Source organism: Podarcis tiliguerta (genome assembly GCF_965153285.1).
Source record: "Podarcis tiliguerta genome assembly, chromosome: 8".
Taxonomy (NCBI): Eukaryota; Metazoa; Chordata; class Lepidosauria; order Squamata; family Lacertidae; genus Podarcis; species Podarcis tiliguerta.
Window position 1 is genome coordinate 19,255,650 of NC_139541.1, and position 21,305 is coordinate 19,276,954.

General features: G+C 45.1%; 1 long non-coding RNA gene across 1 annotated transcript; it reads right to left on the reverse strand.

Annotated features, from left to right (window-relative positions):
• Positions 1–6,690: 6,690 nt before the first annotated feature.
• Positions 6,691–18,697, reverse strand: LOC310683982. Its single transcript, XR_014514619.1, has 3 exons — positions 18,401–18,697; positions 17,760–17,916; positions 6,691–7,097 (listed from the first exon to the last, which is right to left on the reverse strand). It is a non-coding gene; the product is annotated as an uncharacterized lncRNA (long non-coding RNA).
• Between the last annotated feature and the right edge of the window lie 2,608 nt (positions 18,698–21,305).

The window sequence follows — 21,305 nt, forward strand, 5'->3', positions numbered from 1 at the left end:
CCTTTTCTCACAGGAACCCAGACTGTAGAAGTTTGTGTTTAGAAAAAAATGATGATGATGACGATGATAAACTTAAGTCCCTTCATGATGATTTGAAACATAGTTTAAAAAAAAAGATTAAAAATGAAATAATGTTGGGGAGAGTGAATGAAAGGACAGGCTACGTATGGAAAGGAAGAACACCACCTCACAATGTGCAAAGATGGCATAAAAGGGGGGGAAATGATAGAGAAAATAGCAAAAGGTTAAAAAGTGCAGTCTTTAACATAGATTTGGCCAGTCACATTTTATACCTATCTATCCCTAAGACTTTAAGGAGAAACAAAGAGATTGTCAACAATGAAAGCAGGCTGACAGATTATTTAATTTTTAAACTGATTTTTTAAAAAAGTTTTAAATATATGCTGGGTTGAATCCAAATTTAGTTATGCTTATACCCATTACAAAGGACAGGGGTGGCGCTGTGCCTAGGACTTGCCGATCAGAAAGTCGGCGTTTCGAATCCCTGCGACGGGGTGAGCTCCCATTGCTCGGTCCCTGCTCCTGCCACCTAGCAGTTTGAAAGCACGTCAAAGTGCAAGTAGATAAATAGGTACTGCTCCGGCGGGAAGGTAAACGGTGTTTCCGTGTGCTGCTCTGGTTTCGCCAGAAGCAGCTTAGTCCTGCTGGCCACATGACCCAGAAGCTGTACGCTGGCTCCCTTGGCCAATAAAGCGAGATGAGCGCCGCAACCCCAGAGTCGGTCACAACTGGAGGACCTAATGGTCAGGGTCCCTTTACCTTTACCTTATACCCATTAGCAGGGGTTCTGAGAGTGCTGTACCTGGCCCCACAGCCAACAGGTTCCCCAGACTTTGCACTTTAGTTTAAATCAAAATCCCAAGTCTCCAGTCTTCTTAAAAAGAAAGTTATGAAGCAAAATATGCAGCTAACCTTTGGAGTGATTTTAGTTAGATGACCCAGCCTGACTGCTTCCACCTTTCCATGTTTTTAGCCAATGAGTAAATGAGAGGTGGAATTGATGAGTGAATTGTTTGGACACCAGGGTCATGAAGAGCTGCTATATATTTTTTCCACATCGTTTTCTAGTCTATTTGTCATTTTCTAAAATCTCTATAGAGTGCCCTTCCTTTTCACCTAGCTGCCAGGATTACTACACAATAGGTTCAGGTGGACGTTAAAGAATTCCCAATAGCAAATACAAACTTTGCAAAGAGTCTTAGGCATGTCTCTTGTTGTGCAGAACCTAAAGCCAAACACTCATTAAGAATCCACTGTATACAGTTTACTTACAGTACAATGCTATGCATATCTACTTAAAAGTACATCTCTTTGTGCTTAATGGGGTTTACTTTGGGGTATGTTAGAATAGTTGCCTTGGCTTTAGTTTAGGATTGGCACTGTGGGCAAATGAGGTTCTTGTGCCTTTAACAACTGTGTCACAGGTAGAATATCATGAAAGCCTCTTCTAATATGAAAATACAGTTATGGGAAAAGCTTCACTTGTTCATTCTGTCCATCAGACATTTATTATGTGTGTGTGCCCCTGATTTGTACAGGAACAAAACATATGCAAATCTTATGCAAGTCTGTCTTCTTTTGCAAGTAGGTTGTAGAGGAATAATCCACAAACATCGTAGTAGACATGGTTGACACTGCTGCCCTCTAGTCCATACTAAGCATGGCTAATAATGGTTTGAGCTCAATAAGAATATATACAGCCAAGAGATCAAAACAAAATGCAAGATTAAAAGGTTAGGCTGTGATCTTGTACTCACATAAATCTTCTCTACATTTATTGTGGGGTGGGGAGGATCATAATTTTCAGCACTGGCTAAGTGCCAAATTCAAAACTAAAATAAAATCAGTGAGCGATCAGCAATTATTGGGAAGAGAATCTAGCCCCACTGCCATGGGTCATAACATAGCTTTCTTCAGTTGCATCTTTATAATGAAATCTTGAGAACAGAACAAAATAACTCTTTATCTGGTTGCTGTTTCTTTTTAAATGAGTCACCTTATAATAAAAAGTTATGAATAGCAAAGTTGAATTATTAATAGCTCCCCCAAATCCAAAAAGAATGGATTGCTTCTCTCTCCCCATCCCCTCTGTTTTGGTGGTGCTACATCTGGACAAGTCTGAATCTTCATGTGTCTCAGAAGCAACCACAATGATGACATCAATTATTGATAGATGATTTTGTGTGAAAAAACACATCCCGCCATTTGGGGAAGCTGAAATGCAGCAAGGAAGCAAGCAGCCATATATGACTAATTCTGAGTATCTTGCAGAAGTCCTGTAAGCTATTTTTGAGGATGAAATTAAGCTGGTATAGTTTGGGTTTTTAATGTCAATTGGTAACCTCTTTAAAATAAATTTAATCCCAACCTCACCTCTTGGTGAAATGGACTAGACTCTGTATTTTATTTTACTGCACTGTTACCTGGAGAGGGCCCTGCCTGAAACCCCAGAGAACTGTTGCCAGTCAGTGTAGACAGGACTGAGCTAGATGGATCAATGGTCTGACTCAGTATAAGGCAGCTTCCTGTGTTCTGTTCATCAGATCTTCCAGGATGGAGCAGGCTGTAAGTCTGAATACAGGGGGGAAATGATTCTATTTTTAAGCTGAAGCTGTGTTTTTCAACAGGGCATTTAAAAAGTAATAGACTGCAAGGTGGGAAGCCCCAGCCTGTAAGAGAGCCCCCTCTGCCACCTGAGAGTATCTGTAGGAAAGGAAGTTGTCTTTCAGATATTTTGGGACTCACTACTAGAAAGCACTTGTTGACTATGAGCAACTGAGTAAATTGGAAGGACTACAGTAATATGAAAAGTGAACAGTATTGTAGGAGAAAATAAATGCTAGACCTCATATATCAAAGACTTAAAGGTCTAACCCAGAGATGGGGCACCCGTGCTAGGAATGGATGATTTTCATCCATGCCTGCATACGTACAAAAGAAGTCTGTCCCATCCTGATTCCATGCAGATTTTTAGGGGAGATCCTTAAAAAATCCATATGGGGGACAGGACTTTCCAGGGGTAAATGTAGATACTGCACTTAGGTGGTGATCAGAGGGCTGCTTTCATTCTTATGTAACAGTTTGAAGTTTTCTGCCAGACAGAAAAGCATTTTTTTTAAAATACTCCAGGAAGTAGCCCCATGTTGCTTCCTGCTTAATTGTATGTAGTACAGTGTGTACGAGAGGATTTTATACAGGGGTTGGAAATGGCTGCCTGCATCAGCATTGATGGCTCTTAGTCATTTCCTTAAATGGAAGGAGCCCTTTTGTTCGCCACTCCAGATCCAAGTTAGGGATGGGTGAATCAGAGGCGGATTTAGGGGAGCGTAACCAGTTCACCTGCAATGGACACTAAGCCAAGAGGGTGCCGCAATAATGACTTCAAACAGAAGGCAAGAGGCGGGGGGATTTTCATGTTGCACAAGGTGCCACTGAAATTTGCAAACCCAAAATCTGCCACTGGGCAAATGTTTCAGTTTCTCACTCTTCCAGTGGTTTAGTTCTCCAGATTTCCACACCAGTATGCAATTTAAGAAAAGAAAAAAGTATTTGTGAAGATTCATCATCAGCATTTCCCCTACCATGAATTTTTTGTATGCAATTTTGCCTAATATATCCATTTTTACAAAACAGTTTCCCCATATATAATGCATTTAGTAGGCTATTTTGACTAATGCATACATTTATATGCACATTGTACCTCGCATGCATTTTTGTGCTTAATGCAAAATCTGGAAAAGTGCAAGTTTCAAAGGACAGCTGTGTTTCAGTTCTTGTATTGCTTAATAATGGGGCACATTAGGTAGGTTCCCCTTTAAATGTGAACAGCATCAAAATTATCCCCTTCATCTCTAACCCATGTGAAGCCGATACGTGGCCACATCCAGGGCTGGCCCACCCATGAGGCAAGGTAAGGCAACTGTCTCAGGCGGCAGGATCCACTAGGGTAGCAGGTCTGGATTTTGATGTTCCTTCCCACTTTGTTCCTGATACAGATCTTCCCTCATGCCTTCTTCCCTGGTGGGGAATGGGGTGCTATTTTGGGGTCTGCCTTTGGTGCCAAAATGTATTGGGGCCAGCCCTGCCCATATCACAGAGCTGGTTGAAGTCATGTTTCTTCTAAAAAAGGGTAAGGGTAGTACTAAGGTGATCCATACCACTGGAGATTGCATTACAGTTCTGTCCCCCCCCCCCCTTTAAATTTTCTGAAAAAGACAGGAAGCAACACGGGATGGGGGACGGGGTAGATACCTAAAAAAAAAACCAGCCATTTGATGATAACATCATAATGTAGATTCCCCACGAAATCTGAGCGAGCAAATTGCAATTCCCACAGTAAGCATCTAGTACGGAAGCATCTTAAGTGGAAAAGGTTATGAAAGAAAGTATTACACGCTCCAGGGAAAGGAACCAGCTCTTTTCAGCACTGGCATGCACTACGCTTTCCAAACAATCCATAAACTCCTGCTTTTGGGCAAAACTGAATAAAACTGCATCATGCTTTAGGAAGGGCTCAGAAGGCAGATTGTAGAGCGCACATCCTTAGCACTTTAGGGTTTTCAAAAAACAAAAAAACCAAACAAAAAAAATTAAAAGCCTAATTCTCAGCCATTAAACAATATTCAGCTAGCACAGGAGGAAGAAAAAAGGTGGGAGTAACTAATTCAGTCTCCCTAGTTACATTCTTAAAGTCTACATTCCCCCCTTTCAGCTTGACTGTTTCTTATGCAACAAAGGGGTTATTTTAAACACCTTCTGAAAATAGAGAATTTAAAAGATTAGCAACAATCTTGATCATGAGAAGTTCTTCAGAGCTGATGTGCAGAGAAAGAGCTTCTGAGTGTAATGGAATATTTTAGAGAAGCTGAAAGGCACCTGAATTCTAATGCACTCCCCATAATTTTAGTCATATCCACACCATACATTTAAAGCACATTTCTAACACTTCATGTCTCCCTCCTTCAAAGAACCCTGTGGATTGTAGTTTGCCTTGCATAACACCTGTAACAAACTACAGTTCCCATAATTATGGGGGGGGGGACCAGACGGTTATGGGGGTTCCTGACCAGACGGTTCCTCTAGTTAACCCATCTAATAAGCACAAGGGAATTTGAAAGTACCACGTTCAAAACACATCATTTCAGGTAACCCATTAGAATGCACAAGTGGGAGCTGCAAAAAAATTTTACAGTGTGATGTGCTTTTGTTCAGGATCCCAACCAAGCAGCCACAACCTTCCCCAGGATACAGTGGTACCTCGGGTTACATACGCTTCAGGTTACATACGCTTCAGGTTACAGACTCCGCTAACCCAGAAATAGTGCTTCAGGTTAAGAACTTTGCTTCAGGATGAGAACAGAAATCGTGCTCCGGCGGCGCAGCAGCAGCAGGAGGCCCCATTAGCTAAACTGGTGCTTCAGATTAAGAACAGTTTCAGGTTAAGTATGGACCTCCGGAACGAATTAAGTGCTTAACCCGAGGTACCACTGTACTCCAATCCATTCTGCTTCTCACCCTGGTCTGCAACTGACACTCATCATCCACAATACAGTCTTAATTGGGCTGCTTTAGAGGGTTTCTTGTCACTGGTTCACACACACACACACACACACACTTGTCTACAAAATGCCACGCCCTGTTTTCATACCCCAGCCCCAGTTTTTATAACAACTTCTGGAAGTCCACAGGTTTCCCCATCTCAAATATCGAGACACAAGACACTTGTCAAGTCAGCTGCATCTTTAATGGGAGATGGAGACATTTTTACCTTCAGGTTGTGGGCCAATGGAGACTAGTCCATTGGAGCAAATGGGTCACTGCCCCACCAACCTCAGCCTGACCTCAGTTCCCTCCCTCCTTCCTAACTACCTTCTTTCATCCAACCAACAGAGGGGGTGAAATTGGCTGTCATCTTCCTCCTCCTCATTCTCAGTAATGCCCTTGTAGAAAGCAGCAAGGAGGATGAGGAAGGGGAGAAAGCAGAAATGGTTGGCTTCACCTGTCAATGGCTCTGGCTCCACCTGCCTTCTGCCTCACCAGTCGCAGTGGGCGCCAGTCCCCACTTCTGTGGCTAAATTACAGTCATGTCTTTCCCTTGAGGACAATGCTTTTTCTTTGCAACTTGCCAGCATGGGGGCCTGATCCAGATTGGTACCCTCACATGGGGGCTGGCTGGGCTTTTAAAAACCTTTGCATGATACTGCTGCTGTGCTGTTACTGAACTGAGTATGCATAAGTGCCTAAGAAGAGTCTGTTGGATCAGGCCAATGGGCCATCGAGTCCAACATCCTGTTCCCATAGTGGCTAACCAGAGGCCTATGGGAAACCCTCAAGCAGGATTCAAGCAAAAGAGCACTGTCCCCTCCTGTGGTTTCCAGCAACTGGTATTAAGAAGCATTACTCGCCTCCGACCATAGCAGTAAAACCTGGTAATCGGGGTTATTAGCCATTGATAGCCTTATCCTCCATGAATCTGTCTAATCAAGAAGATTAAAGCACCCCAACTTGGTGGCCATCACTATCTCCTGTGAGAATTAGTTCCATAATTTGACTATGTGACGTGTGAAGCAATCCTTTGTTTTATCTGTCCTGAAGCTTCCAACCTTCAGCTTCACTGGATCTCCAAATTTCTAGTGTTAGGAGAGAGAAAGGAAAACCTTTTTCTATCTACCCCATGCCATGCATAACATTATAAACTTCTATCATGTCACTTCTTTCTTTATTGCTTTTAAACTAAAAAAATCACAAATGTTGCAACCTTTCCTCATAGGGGAGTTGCTTGATACCTTGATAATTTTTGTGGCCTTTTTCTTAACCTTTCCCAACTCTCCTCAGAAATATCCTTTAAAAGTATAGTGTATATTTTGAGGCTATTCCAGCAGCAGCCTGCAACACCTTTGTTTCAGCCTTGTTTTTGTTCAAGGGAGCGTGTCTCTCCCCACACATACACACCCTGGCCATGCTCCCAAACAGCATGAGATGTTCTGCACACTCTCCTCGTCCTCCAGGATCCAATTACAGCACAGGCCCGGCTTCTCGTCAACAAGGGAACCCTGATCAGCCTCTCGAGTCAGCACCTGTTACTTCACAAATGAACTTGTAAAATGGATGTTTCCATGCAACAGAGCATACATGGAGCAAAAACTTCTTCTAAGCTGCCACTCCAGGGATCAGGCAACCAAACAGTTGCATGGTGAAGCAAGATCATTAGCCAAAAAGCTTGAGCAAGACTCCTGTGGGAGTCATTAAAATGATCACTTATTAGGGGAGAGAAACGTTTAGATTGAGACACCAAACGTAAAAGTGTTGTGTGTGCTTTTAAAGACGTTAAACAAATAGTTCAAGTACTGGGGTAGCCACTCACCACTTTGGAGAGGAGTAACCTTTAAATAGCAGTGGTGCAGAGTTTTGCCATTAAATTATGCATGGGGCCCACTTAGCTGAGATGGCTTTTAGAAGGCGGGTAGGGACGTCATAGGTATAAAATCATGAATGGAAAAAGTGAATAGAGAGATCCCCCCTCCAAAAAATATCCCCTCATAGTACAGTGGTACCTCGGGTTACATACGCTTCAGGTTACATATGCTTCAGGTTACAGACTCCGCTAACCCAGAAATAGTACCTCGGGTTAAGAACTTTGCTTCAGGATGAGAACAGAAATCATTGCTCCGGCGGCACGGCGGCAGCAGGAGGCCCCATTAGCTAAAGTGGTGCTTCAGGTTAAGAACAGTTTCAGGTTAAGAACGGACCTCCGGAACGAATTAAGTACTTAACCCGAGATACCACTGTACTAAAAACCTGATTAACCAAACAAAACAGAAATGTTGAAAGAGTAAAGAAAGTATGTCTTCAAATCACACATGATTAACATATGGAATTCACTACCGCAAGATGTAGCAATGACCACCAACTTGGATGGCTTTAAAAGGCGGTTGGACAAATAAATAGTGATATAGCCATCAGTGGCTTCTCACCAGGCTGCCTGTTTTCTCTCTCTCTACTGTCCGATGCATTAGGCCCCTGAACTCCAGTTGTTGGGAGTCACAAATGAGAAGAGCACTGCTACACCCAGGTCCTGCTTTCGGGCTTCCCCTTGGGGCATCCGGTTGGCCATAGTGAAAACAGGACACTGGAGTAGATATGCCTTTGACCTGATCCAACAGGCCATAGCAAAGATACATTTGAAACCCCAGAGAGCTACTGCCAGTCAGTGTAGACAGTACTGAGCTAGATGGACCAATGGTCTGACACAATGTTAGGCAGCTTCCTATGTTCTTATGAACTGCCTCTCGTCTATTTTAATGTCTTATACCATGAGGCGAATCTCTTTTTTGCACACCCAGCCCAACTTTAAAAATCTGCTGTCTTTAAAACCTCCTGTTTTTCAAATTCTCCACTTCTTCAGTCTCATAATGTGATTTTACCCTTTATCGCATTAATTCAGTTGTCATTATACTAAGATTGAAACTAGCTCTGCAACATAAAGTAATAAAGCAGATGGCAAGCACTATCCTTTTTCTCACACACACACAAAATACCCCTTCTAAGATAAAGATGGCTATTATATGCAGATGCCTATGGATGACTGTTTTTGGCTTTAAAAACATACCTTAATTTATTTGCTTTGGACCTAGTAAAAAAACCAAACTTGCACATACATTAAAATGCATGTACACAATTATGTGGTGGCTAGTGGTGGACTTTAGACAGGATTCTTCAAATCTCCACTCAGCTATGAGGTGAAGGTAAAGGACCCCTGGATGGTTAAATCCAGTCAAAGGCGACTATGGGGTTGTGGTGCCCATGCCCATCTTGCTTTCAGGCCGAGGGAGCCGGTGTTTGTCCACAGACAGCTTTCTGGGTCATGTGGCCAGCATAACTAAACCACTTCTGGTGTAACGTGCAACGTGACAGAAACACTGTTTACCTTCCTGCCACAGCAGTACCTATTTATCTACTTGCACTAGTGTGAATCAGGTGGGCTATCCCATGATCCAGCTGTTAAAATGTGCAATGACTGAGCTAACATGTTGCCCCAGTAGCATTAGACCAAGCCATTTAGAAGCATGACTGGCTGTGCATGATGCAAATCAAGGCGAACATAGAGACTATTGTGTCTTCAGTAGGTTTTTTTGCAGTGCTGGTGCCAGGCAGGATTTGCATTCTGTTAATATCACATCAGCAAACACAACTCAGGGGATTGTTGGCCTCTGCCATTTGCATGCCTCTGTGGTTTTCAATGCAACATAGCTACATACCCTTTTAGTAGTACCAGCACCAGAATTCAATTATTATTCTACTGGTATTGCTATTGCTTACTGTTCATTTACTACTCATTGTGGGTAAAGCACAAGAAAGAATTGAAATGTTGTCATTCCTAAACAGAGGAGCTTACTAGATCCTGAACACAGAAAGCTGCCCTATACTGAGCCAAAACAGTGGTCCACCAAGTATTGTCCACACTGACTTGCGGTGACTCTGTAGGATTTCAGACAGGAGACATTCTCAGTAGTGCAAACCTAAGAAGAACATAAGGAGAGCCCTAATGGATCAAGTCAAAGGCCCATGTCGTCTGGCATCCTGTTCTCACAGTGGCTAACCAGATGCCTATCAGAGGAAGCCCAAAAGCAGGACTTGAGTGCAACAGCACTCTGCCCGCTTGTGATTCCCAGCAACTGACATTCAGAGACATATTGCCTCTTATAGGATTTCTTGTGTGCCATTCACCACAATGTCCCAAGGGGGGGTTACAGGATAAAAATGCAACATCAAAATCAGGGAATCAGGTGGCCACTCAGGCGTGGTTTGAGTGCAACAGCGCTCTCCCTTTCTGCAGTTTCCAGGAACGGGTATTCAGAAGCATTACTGCCTCCAACAGTGAAAGTAGAAGATAGCCACCAGTGTTAGTAGCCATTTGTTGGGGCCCAATGGCTTCTAGCTGGAGGGCTGTGGGCCAGCCAAAATTTGTTACCCTGCAACAGTGGGGAAGGTTTGGACCTCCAAGTGCTGTTGGACTCTGAATGCCAGTTGCTGTGAATTGTAGTTGGAAAGTTGTTGCACTCAGGTCCTACTTTCCTGTAGGCAACCTGATTGGCCATTTCCCATAGGATGCTGGACTAGATGGGCCATTGGCTTGACCCAGCAGGCTCTCCTGATGTTATATTATCTGTAAGGTAAAGGTAAAGGGACCCCTGACCATTAGGTCCAGTCGTGACTGACTCTGGGGTTGCAGCGCTCATCTCGCTTTATTGGCCGAGGGAGCCGGCGTACAGCTTCTGGGTCATGTGGCCAACATGACTAAGCCGCTTCTGGCGAACCAGAGCAGCGCACGGAAATGCTGTTTACCTTCCCGCCGGAGTGGTACCTATTTATCTACTTGTACTTTGACGTGCTTTCGAACTGCTAGGTTGGCAGGAGCAGGGACTGAGCAATGGGAGCTCACCCCGTCGCAGGGATTTGAACCGCCGACCTTCTGATCGGCAAGTTCTAGGCTCTGTGGTTTAACCCACAGAATTTGCCTTTCTGCCTGTCCAAGTATTCTGTGGGACATATCCCACAGAAGTGGGGCATGTCCTGTTGTGCATCTCCCAACCGCCAAGAAGCAGTAGCTGGCAGATCTGTGCCGAAGCACGGCAGAGCTCCCTGACATTTGCTATCGCTTGTGTCACGCTATTTATTATTTAGTAGCCCCTAGCAGCAGGAGCATGCTCAGTGGGGCCTTGCGCACGCAGGTGTGTGATTTATTATGTCTCTTTGCATGAGTGGGTGGCATGGATGCATAAATGGCAAGGGCGGAAAACACGCTCCCCAACCCCCACCTTACTTATTTCTTGTTTATTCTTGATTATTTTAAATTCTAGGTGTTAAGTAGTCCCGTAAAAGCTTTCATCTCCTTACTAATGCTTTACATTCATTGCTATCAACCCAATTTAGGAAAGAAAAAGAAATGGAGATCAAGCATCTGTTAGTAGGTCCCTGCCTCTGCTACCCTGTGGATCTCACTGTGGTTTCTTGGTTACATTAATTCGCATACTTGCAACCCCTTCCACCTTTGCATTTTAAAAATAGCTGGCCAGTTTTCTTCATTTTATGAATTTGGAGAACAGATGTCCATAAATGTGCTCATTAGATGTTAGTCATTCTGTTCTATCCAGCAGTGATAAATGCATTGATGTGGTTTCGGGTACCAAATACCAGCGTAAAAAACTCTGGGTTGTATACAACGTTAGTCCTACAGAAAGTAGAGCCATTTAAATTAATGGACATTGCTAACTTAGGTCCATTAACTTCCATGGGTCTACTGTAAGTGAAACTTAGTTGGAGGCAACCATCGATTGAGACCATCTATGGCCAAGAACATAAGAAGAGCCCTGCTGGATCAAGCCAATGGCCCATCTAATCCAACATTGTGTTCTCACAATGGACAACCAGATGCCTGCAGGAAACTCAAGGAGGATCTGAGCACCAAGCACGCTCCCCTCCTGTGGTCTCCAGCAACTGGTATTTGGAAGCATTGCTGCGGCTACTAAGCTATGGTGGGCTGCATGCAACTAAGTCTTAGACTAAACCCATTGAAACTAGTGGTACTAAGTGAGCCCTGCCTATCACTTTCAATGGGTTTACTCTAACTGGAGACAGCCCAATAGCTATGTTCTACCTCTACTGTTGGAGGCAGGATGTCTCCAAATACCAGTTTGCTGTGGATCGCAAGTGGGGATAGTTGCTGTTGCACTCAGGTCCTGCTTGTGAATTGCCCATTGAGTCACCTGGTTGGCCACTGTGAGATGAAATTGCAGGACCAAATGGGCCTTTGGCCTGATCCAGTAGGTTCTTATGGCTTAGTGCAGGAATCACTGAGTGAACATTGGTTGTCCCTGATCCTGACCTCAACACATTCCTCTGAAGGGTTCAACAGGGGCATAGGCAGGTATGCTTGCAGAGTACAGTGACGGTCCCTTTGCTGGGTCCCCAATTTACTGAGAGGACCAAGAGCAGTAGGTCCCCAGGGGGTACTCAAGGGTATGCAGTACCTGCACCTCTATTTTGTTGTTGTTAAAAAGTGTGGCACTTATTGCAACAACTTCATGGTTAGTACTGGCACCTATTTTTCTAGAAAAAAAGCACTGACCGAGAGTCACATATACATTTTGGGTTACTTATATGTGATGTTTTCCTGATGCATGTTAAGAGTGGGGGAGCTGGGTTCTCCAAGTGTTGCTGGACTACAACTCCCTCTTATGGCTGACTATTGGCCATGGTGGCTGGGGTTGATGGCCATTAGATGCCAACAACACCTTGAGGACCACAGGTTTCCCATCTCTGATAGATGTACTCCCACACTAGGATCAACTGGTAAAGCAGGCATAGGGAACCTTTGGCCCTCCAGGTGCTGCTGAAGTATAGCTCCCACCATCCCAGGCCATTGGCTATGATTGCTGGGGCTGATGGGAGTTGTAGTTCAGTAACATCTGAAGAGCCAAAGGTCTCCCATCTCTGTGGTGTAAAGGGTGGAGTATAAATCCCATAAATATAAGCAAGCACCTGGCCATGTGGAAGGAGATTATAAGGGTTGTAAATATTGGTTATTTTTTCCCTAGAAGTTTATCATTAAAAAGAGGGAAACGCTTAATGGAATTGAGTGGGAAGACTCAGGCTCTAGAAGGAGAAGCAACTGGAAAGGATGTCTTTGGGCAGGAAATGTGCATTGGGTGTCCACTTATGCATCACCACACAGGAGGAAATGCATCACCAGATGAGGAAAAGCACCAGAAAGGGCACAGGGTTTACATAAAAGTTGCACATGCTAACTTTGCTGAGACCCACCTGGTCTGACCTTGCAACCCCCCTGGTGTAGCCTCGTGACCCACTGATTGACGACCTATGGGTTAGTGGACCTTGAGATGCTAGAGATGGCATAGGCAAACTCGGCATTCCATATGTTTTTGGCCTACAACTCCCATGATCCCAAGCTAACAGGACCAGTGGTCAGGGATGATGGGAATTGTGGTCCCAAAACATCTGGAGGGCCAAGTTTGCCTATAGCTGTGCTAGAGGAAAGGAGATCCCATAAGCCTGTAGCTTCTTGCATGTGGAATTTCAGGGTTGTCTCCAACTAAGTCCTTCTCAGAGTAGACCCACTGACATAAGTTTGTCATGCCTGTCAATATCAATGGGTCTTTTCTGAGTAGGACTAGGTTTGGCTACAACCCCAAGTCTTGCCTGCCCTAGACTGTGTTATTCACCTCTAGACTCCCCACCATTTATTTTTATTAACACTATTTATATGCCACCCTCTCATAAAACATCAGGGCAGTGGACAACACCATAAAAACATTTTTAAAAACCTATTTTAAAAATATATATATCAGGACAATCATTAAAATGGCTGGATACTCAAGAAATTTTTAAACAACTGCAGAGACTTGTTGGCATAACAAAGTCTTCAAGAGATCCCTGAAAGTTAAAGCATGGATCTGGCAACACCAACTGGTTGGGGCTAATAAGGTTTCTGAAGCGAATGGTGCCCATCCAGGTGCTCTCACTGATCAACTTGGAATATAAGGAATCAGGTAGTCCTCAAGGTATCCTCATCTCAAGTTGTTCAGGGCTTTCTTTATGTGTTATAGGGACGTGGGTGGCACTGTGGGTTAAACCACAGAGCCTGGGACTTGCCAATCAGAAGGTCGGAGGTTCGAACCTCCGCAACGGGGTGAGCTCCTGTTGTTCGGTCCCTGCTCCTACCAACCTAACAGTTCGAAAGCACGTCAAAGTGCAAGTAGATAAATAGGTACCGCTCCGGCGGGAAGGTAAACGGCGTTTCTGTGTGCTGCTCTGGTTCACCAGAAGCGGGTTAGTCATGCTGCCCACATGACCCGGAAGCTGTACGCCGGCTCCCTCAGCCAATAAAGCGAGATGAGCGCCGCAACCCCAGAGTCGGTCACGACTGGACCTAATGGTCAGGGGTCTCTTTACCTTTACCTAGAGGTGTTATACCCTCCCCTCCCTGTGAATTCCACCTTCCTTGGTAGCTGCACTGTCAAGACCAATCTTTGGAGCAGTTATCCAGGGGTCTACTCAACAGAATGAGTGGGCTGGCTTTTTTGGATGGAGTGAAGGAATATACATTACCATGTAAAGAGGAAGTCTCCGTTAGATCATTAAATTCAGAAGTATGACACATTGCCATCCCAAAAGCCCCCCTGGAAGACTGTTACACCCAAAGTCTAAAAATCACCTAACAGGACCACCATCCCTCACTTTAGTTTCTCAAACATGCACTAACAGAGGAACATGATAAACGACACTACGCTGAATAAATCTTTACAGCGAAGTTAAATGCAGTAGAAGGTGATCATAAGACACGGGGCTTGCCCATGTAGTACATCTCATGCAGGATGTATCCAACCGATTATGATTTTATTTTAGCTTTTTTGAATTAAGAGGAGAGCTAAAGTTGCGTCTTTTGCTCCTGCCATTTACACTCACAGACACACACCCCATGCGCCACTGCCTCCTCTTGCCGGCTTCTTCTAGCCAGTTCTCCCACCACAGGGACCTGAGCAAGCAAACACACCCAGCCAGCATCACACAATTCTCGTGCATGCCAAAGAATCACTGTTGCAAGATGACGCAATGATGAACTAAGTGGTGCAATGGAGGGATGTGTGAGTGCATAGGAGATCCCGCATAGGCAGCAATGCCCAACAGCTTACCAGCAGCATTTCTAAAAATAAACAGTATGATTTATTATTCCCCCTCCCTCAATGCCACATTCCCTGGAGGTGGCTGCACATGGCAGTCTTATATTATTCTGCTGCACTCTGCGCAAATGTGCCCCCCCCCACTGCATCAGACCTGAGGATGGGATAGAAAGGATTCCCAAAGGTGTTGTTTACATTACAGAGGGCTATTTATTTCTTGCATTGATTTATTTCTTGCATTTACAGTATATACATCTGGGTGGCTCACTAATTTTTTTTAAAAAAATACAATAAATTTAAAATAATAAAACCAGTTACAGTGGTACTTCAGGTTAAGTACTTAATTCGTTCTGGAGGTCTGTACTTAACCTGAAACTGTTCTTAACCTGAAGCACCACTTTAGCTAATGGGGCCTCCTGCTGCCACGCCGCCGGAGCACGATTTCTGTTCTCATCCTGAAGCAAAGTTCTTAACCTGAAGCACTATTTCTGGGTTAGCAGAGTGTGTAACCTGAAGCGTATGTAACCTGAAGTGTATGTAACCCGAGGTACCACTGTATAAGCAAATATAAAACAAGCATAAGAGAAGCCCCCCTAAAAGCTAGCAGAGACATAACAGCATAAAGATCCCTTTCAAGCCAGCAAAGGGGAAAAGGAAGCTTTGTGCAAGATTTAAAAATCTCCAGGAGTGGCACCATTATGCCACAGGGCACTTTAGGAACATAGCAAGCAGAACTGCACTGACTATTGCTCCATCCCTCTCAGCATTGTCTACGCTGGCTGACAGTGAGTCCCCAGAATTTCAGACAAGATACATTCCCAGCCATAGGTGTCTGCAGGATCAGACCAAAGTCCCACCAAGTCCAGTCTCCTGTCCTCAAAGTGGCCAATCAGATGGCTGCAGGAAGACCACAGGCAGGGCATGAAGGCAACAACCCTCCCTCCCTGTTACTCATAAGAATATCTTGGCTGCTGCATCTAGTCCAGCATTCTCTTCTCACAGTGGCCAACCAGATGCCCATGGGTACAACAGCAATAAATAACAGTGGGTTGCACCCCAAATAAGTTCTAGTCAAAGTATATCCATTGAAATTAATAAACCTAAGTTAAACATGCCCACCACTTTCAATCTGAGTAGAATTAACCTTTGATATAGCCCAGTATTATGGGACGCGGGTGGCGCTGTGGGTTAAAGCCTCAGCGCCTAGGGCTTGCCGATCGTAAGGTTGGCGGTTCGAATCCCCGCGGTGGGGTGCGCTCCTGCTGTTCGGTCCCAGTGCCTGCCAACCTAGCAGTTCCAAAGCACTCTCGGGTGCAAGTAGATAAATAGGGACCGCTTACTAGCGGGAATTCGAACCGCCGAATCCCCGCGGCGGGGTGCGGGGCTCGCCAGAGCAGCGATGTCACGCTGGCCACGTGACCCGGAAGTGTCTTCGGACAGCGCTGGCCCTCAGCCTCTTGAGTGAGATGGGCGCACAACCGTACGGGCAGGGGTACCTTTACCTTTACTTTACTAGCGGGAAAGTAAACGGCGTTTCCGTGTGCGGCTCTGGCTCGCCAGAGCAGCGATGTCACGCTGGCCACGTGACCCGGAAGTGTCTTCGGACAGCGCTGGCCCTTGGCCTCTTTGAGTGAGATGGGCGCACAACCCTAGAGTCTGTCAAGACTGGCCCGTACGGGCAGGGGTACCTTTACCTTTACCTTTATAGCCCAGTATTAGTATATACTGGCGTTTGAAACAGCACAAGGCTTTAAAAAGCAGAACTCATCAAGTAGCAGGATACCAGTAACAGAGGACCAGCTCTTCAGGTATTAGGAGAGCTCCTAGGGAGGGCAGATGTTGTTCTAATAAGGCCAAATTTTTAACTGAGCCTTTATATCTCCAAAAACGGCCTGGTGACTCTCACCAGGAGAGCCCACCTCTCTGATGAGAGTGCAAATAATTTAAACAGCCAGGCACTGTGGCACCATTGAATGACCTTGGATTGCACAAACTGCAAGGAAATCTTGAGAAAAGAGTGATTTGTGAGCTGATGTAGCCGTCTTTCTCTCAAAAAAGGTCTGAGCCGCTGCTCCCAGTTTAGAATCTGGGGGAAGGGAATTTTACCTCCTCTCAGAGAGGTCTATCCAATGAACAATAAATTTTGAGGTGCTGAGAGACTCACCTGGTTAAGTGATCTAATTATTAGAATACTAGCTATCTGGGGTATAGAAGTCGTAGTCATCCTATCACATTGATTTCCTCAAGTTGGAGAAGGGAATGTGCATCATCTGGAGATGGACCATTCTCTGTTGCAGTTGGAATTTACATCCTTCATTAAATCCAGGGTAGTAAACGTGGTACCTCTGGGTGCCATCTTGTGGAAGATTAACGACACAGCAAGAGTAGCACGTAAAGGATTTGTTTGCACAATTGGATGGTTATGCATATCCCACCCTTCAAGGTAAAAACGGCAACAAAAGGTCACATAGAGAAGACTAAAATCCACAACTAAAAATACAACACAACAAACAAGCAGAACAAAAATGGTGGGTAAAGCAACCCCTGGCTTTATGCAGGAAATCCACAACAGATGAATTCCTAGGCTGTGCGTGAAGAACTCCAGTGATTGGGGAGCCCACCACCCTGTGCTAGGGAACTGGTTCTGGGAAGGGCTATAGCTCAGTGGTAGAGCATCTGCCATGCATGCAGGAAGTCCCAGGTACAATTCCTGGAATCTCCAGGCAGGGCTGGGAATGCCCTCTGCCTGAAAAACCGTGCCACTCAGTGCAGACAATCCTGGACCAATGGACTGGCTCAGTACAAGACATCTTCATGTGTTAAGGCGAAGGCCTGTAGCATTGTGGTAGAGCATGTGCTTGGCATGCAGAATGATCTGGGTTCAATCCCTAGCAGGAATGTCCCCCTTCTGAAAAACTCTGGAAAGCCGTTGCCAGTCCATGTAGACAAAACAATGCTAGATAGAGCAATTGTCTGACTTTGTCAGGCAACCTCCTATGTGATTCAGATTTTTTTCTAGTTATAAGACACATAACACACCTGGATATGCGGCAGCACATTTGGGGAGGGGATGGTGCTTCTCCAGTGCTTTTGGAAAGCGCTCGCATCTCGATCCTTCTTAAAAGCCCTAATGAGCGCCCATATCTCCAACTAGCCGAACCAGGAGCGAGGCGTGGAACCTAGAGCAGCAGAAAATCTATGTACAAGAGAGAGCAAGAGAGAGCTATTTTTAGCCAGCCGGCGAGTAGGGGGCGTGCGTCTCTGTGTGTACACGCATCACCCATTTCTCCGCACACAACACAATTTTATTCAGACACCTCTCTTGGCAGGCGAAAGTACAGCTGGGGGATGCTTGGGGTTTGGAGGAGCGTTTGCTAGCAGCAGGCAGCTAGAGAGCTGAGCCGGAGGCTGGGTCTCCAAAGCAATTAAAATAAACTGCAGGAGCCAAATAACACCAGCTCACAAGAGCAAATGTAATGCAACAAACCAGACCAAGAGTGGGCAAGCGCTCTCTCTCTCTCTCTCTCACACACACACACACTCACTCCAGTGTTTAGCAGTTTCTATTTCTGACATCACACTGAAAAGCAATAAAGGCATTCCTCCTTGGTTTAAGAACATTGCCCCACCCCCCACCCCCCAAAAAAAAAAAACTTGGGAAAGAAAGGAGATGTATGCACCTCAAGGGCCATTTGAATTTTCCAAAGATAGTCCCATTTCTCAGGACTGGTGCTGCCTCTTCAAGGACTTTAAATGAAGGTCAGGCAAATTCATATAGGAGAAGGCTATCATTGGCTACTAGCCAATTGGCTAGGTTTTCTCCCTCCATGGTCGGAGGCAATATGCCTCTGAATACTAGGTCACAATACTAGGTCACTGGCAGTCACAGATGGGGTGAGCTGCTTTTGTGCTCAGGTTGCGCTTATGGACTTATCATTGGGACATCTGATCGGCCGCTGGGAGAGCCGGTTGTTGGACACAATGGGCCTTTGGCCTGATGCAGCAGACAGGCTCTTTTTGTGTTCTTACAAACTGTCTGCACTTGCCTCTACCCGGCCCTCACATTTCGGGGGGCAAAGATATGAGCAGTGTTGGGTAAGTGGAAAGGAAATATCTCTTGCATGCTTTCTGAGCATCTGTCGGGATCTGCTGAGGCTAAAAGTAGGACCCATCCTCACTTATACTAGCCTGTCCTGTGTGCATTACAGCACAACTGCAGGCTGGCACATCTCCCTAGGCAGTGAACCAGGGAACCTGTGGCCCTTCAGATGATGTTGGCCTACAATGAGGTTTTAGGCTTGTTTCAGCAACTAAGCTCTTCTTGCATTCTTATGTGACTCTGTCTCAGCCAAATCACCAATCCTATTTTCCCTCTTGAGGAGATATAGGGCATCATCTTTCCAAAAATAATGAATTGAGAGTAGCACTCAGCTTTCAACCTTCTCCTGCGGGTCTCTGAGAGATCCATTTTAATGGGGAGGGACCAAGAGGTCTCTCTTGCATAGGCTTCTAAATGCACACACGGAAATGATAATGCACGACTTGGGAGCAGCATCAGCTCATTGGCACAGCCTGGGCTTTGCATACAGAATCTTCCAGTTTCAATCCCTGGCATCCTCAGCTAGAACAGAGTGGGGAGGGAGCCTGTTTCATCCCATGGGCCACTGGCCCTTCTTAACAACCTGCCAGGGGCCACATGCCAGCAGTCGGCGAAGCGAGGAGCAGAAATGGGTGGGACAATTGACTGCAATTTAAAAACACCACCCACCATTATTTATTTATATCCTGCCCTTCCTCCCCAAAGGAGCCCAGGGTGGCAAACGCAGCAATGACTAGAACAATATCTAAATATCTAAAAAAGATGCAGGCTGGGAAAGATCTCTGCTTAAAAGGCTAGTTGGAAGAGAAAGAGATTCAGCTGAGAAGGCTATAGAGAGGGTTTCTGTCTAATATTCAATGCTGATTAAGACCTTTCCAATCCCTGGGCAATGAAACTATTATAAGCCCCCACTGGAGCCAACTCCGGGGGGGGGGGTCACAGGTGCTTTGGCACCCACAATAATATATTTGTGAGGGCTGGGGGTCCCCAAATCCAATGGGCAAAGTTGAAGCCCTTTGTTGCGGGCACCCACAATCTTCAGCGTGGGATGGCACCTGTGAAAGCCCCCCAATATATAATTCAAAATAAAAGCAGTGCTAAACCAAAACTTACATGTGTGCTGAAATGTGCATGCATGTGTGTCATGTGCAACACATGACAGGATCCAATTTCCTTGCATTACTTACATTAGTGAGGGGGGCACACACAGAGTTTCAGTGGGGATAAGGAATAAAGAAATAACAAAAAAATGGGGAGAGAGAGTTTGGAGTGAAGTGTAAGAAGTCTAACCAAGTTCTAATTTTCCCCATCATGACTACTTTGGTGCTTTTTAAAAAAATAATAATAATCAAATCCTTCCAAAAATTTCTCAATATTTTTCATTTTGGTGTCCCAAGTGCATGCACAGCCTGCCTGCTGAGAAGAGAGATAGGAAAAAACTGAAGGAAAGTCTGGCTGATGGTTCAGGCCAAAAGCCCATCTAATCTAGTCCAGTATCCTGCTCTCAGCAGCCAACTAGATTTCCATAGGAAAACCCACAAGGAGGACCTGAGTTCAACATCAACTGTTCCCTCACCTGTGATTCCCAGCAGCTGGCATTCAGAGGCTTACTGCAACCAACAATGGAGGGAGAGAAACATAGCCATCGCAACTAGGAGGTGAGAAGGGTAATACAGTGGAGGATGTTAGCAAAAGGCAAGACTGACTGGTCAGAACACAGGAACCACCAGCTGTGAACTCAAGTGCCTGGTTATGATTGCATATATAGTCCAAAGATGGTAAATAAAGTGCATGGCTTTGGAAACCCCAACTTTTGCAGAAGCAGGGAAAATATATTGGGGGAGGATGTGAAAAGAGCGGGGGTGGGGGGCAGCCCAATGAGGACCGAGCATGCTCAGGAACAACAGGATGCTGAGCAACTGTTGGCAATTTGGAGGGGGAGGGGGAGGAAACAGAAAATCAGGAAGGGGCTCAAAATGGAAGCTCCTGAAAGGAGGTGGAATTGAGCAGAAGACCAAAACAGGACCAATCCACACTGCAGCATTTTGTTGCAGTTAGGGATGGGCAAATCCCTCCATTTCAGTTTCTCATTTTTCCGCTCTCAAGTTCACTTCTCCACATTTCCACGTTGGTTTGCAATTAAACGACAATGAAAGCCCTCATGAAAATTCGTCAGCATTTTCATGCAAAGGTCCCCATTGTATGCCATTTCCTTTAATATATACGCAATTTTGCAACACAATCACCCTTAATACAGTGTAGTTGTTGTCTTGTATCTTATTTTCACCAATGCATGCATTTTTCTACACACTTTACCCTGCGGTAAGCATTTTCACACATATTATGTGGTTGGAGAACAGCACTGCAAAATTCAGAGAAGCCTGGATTTCGAAGGATGGCTGCATTTCGATTTTCAGATTGTTCCAGAAAATGTGAATTGAGTAGACTTGCCTTTAAATGCATGCTGAATCAAATCTCTCTCCGCC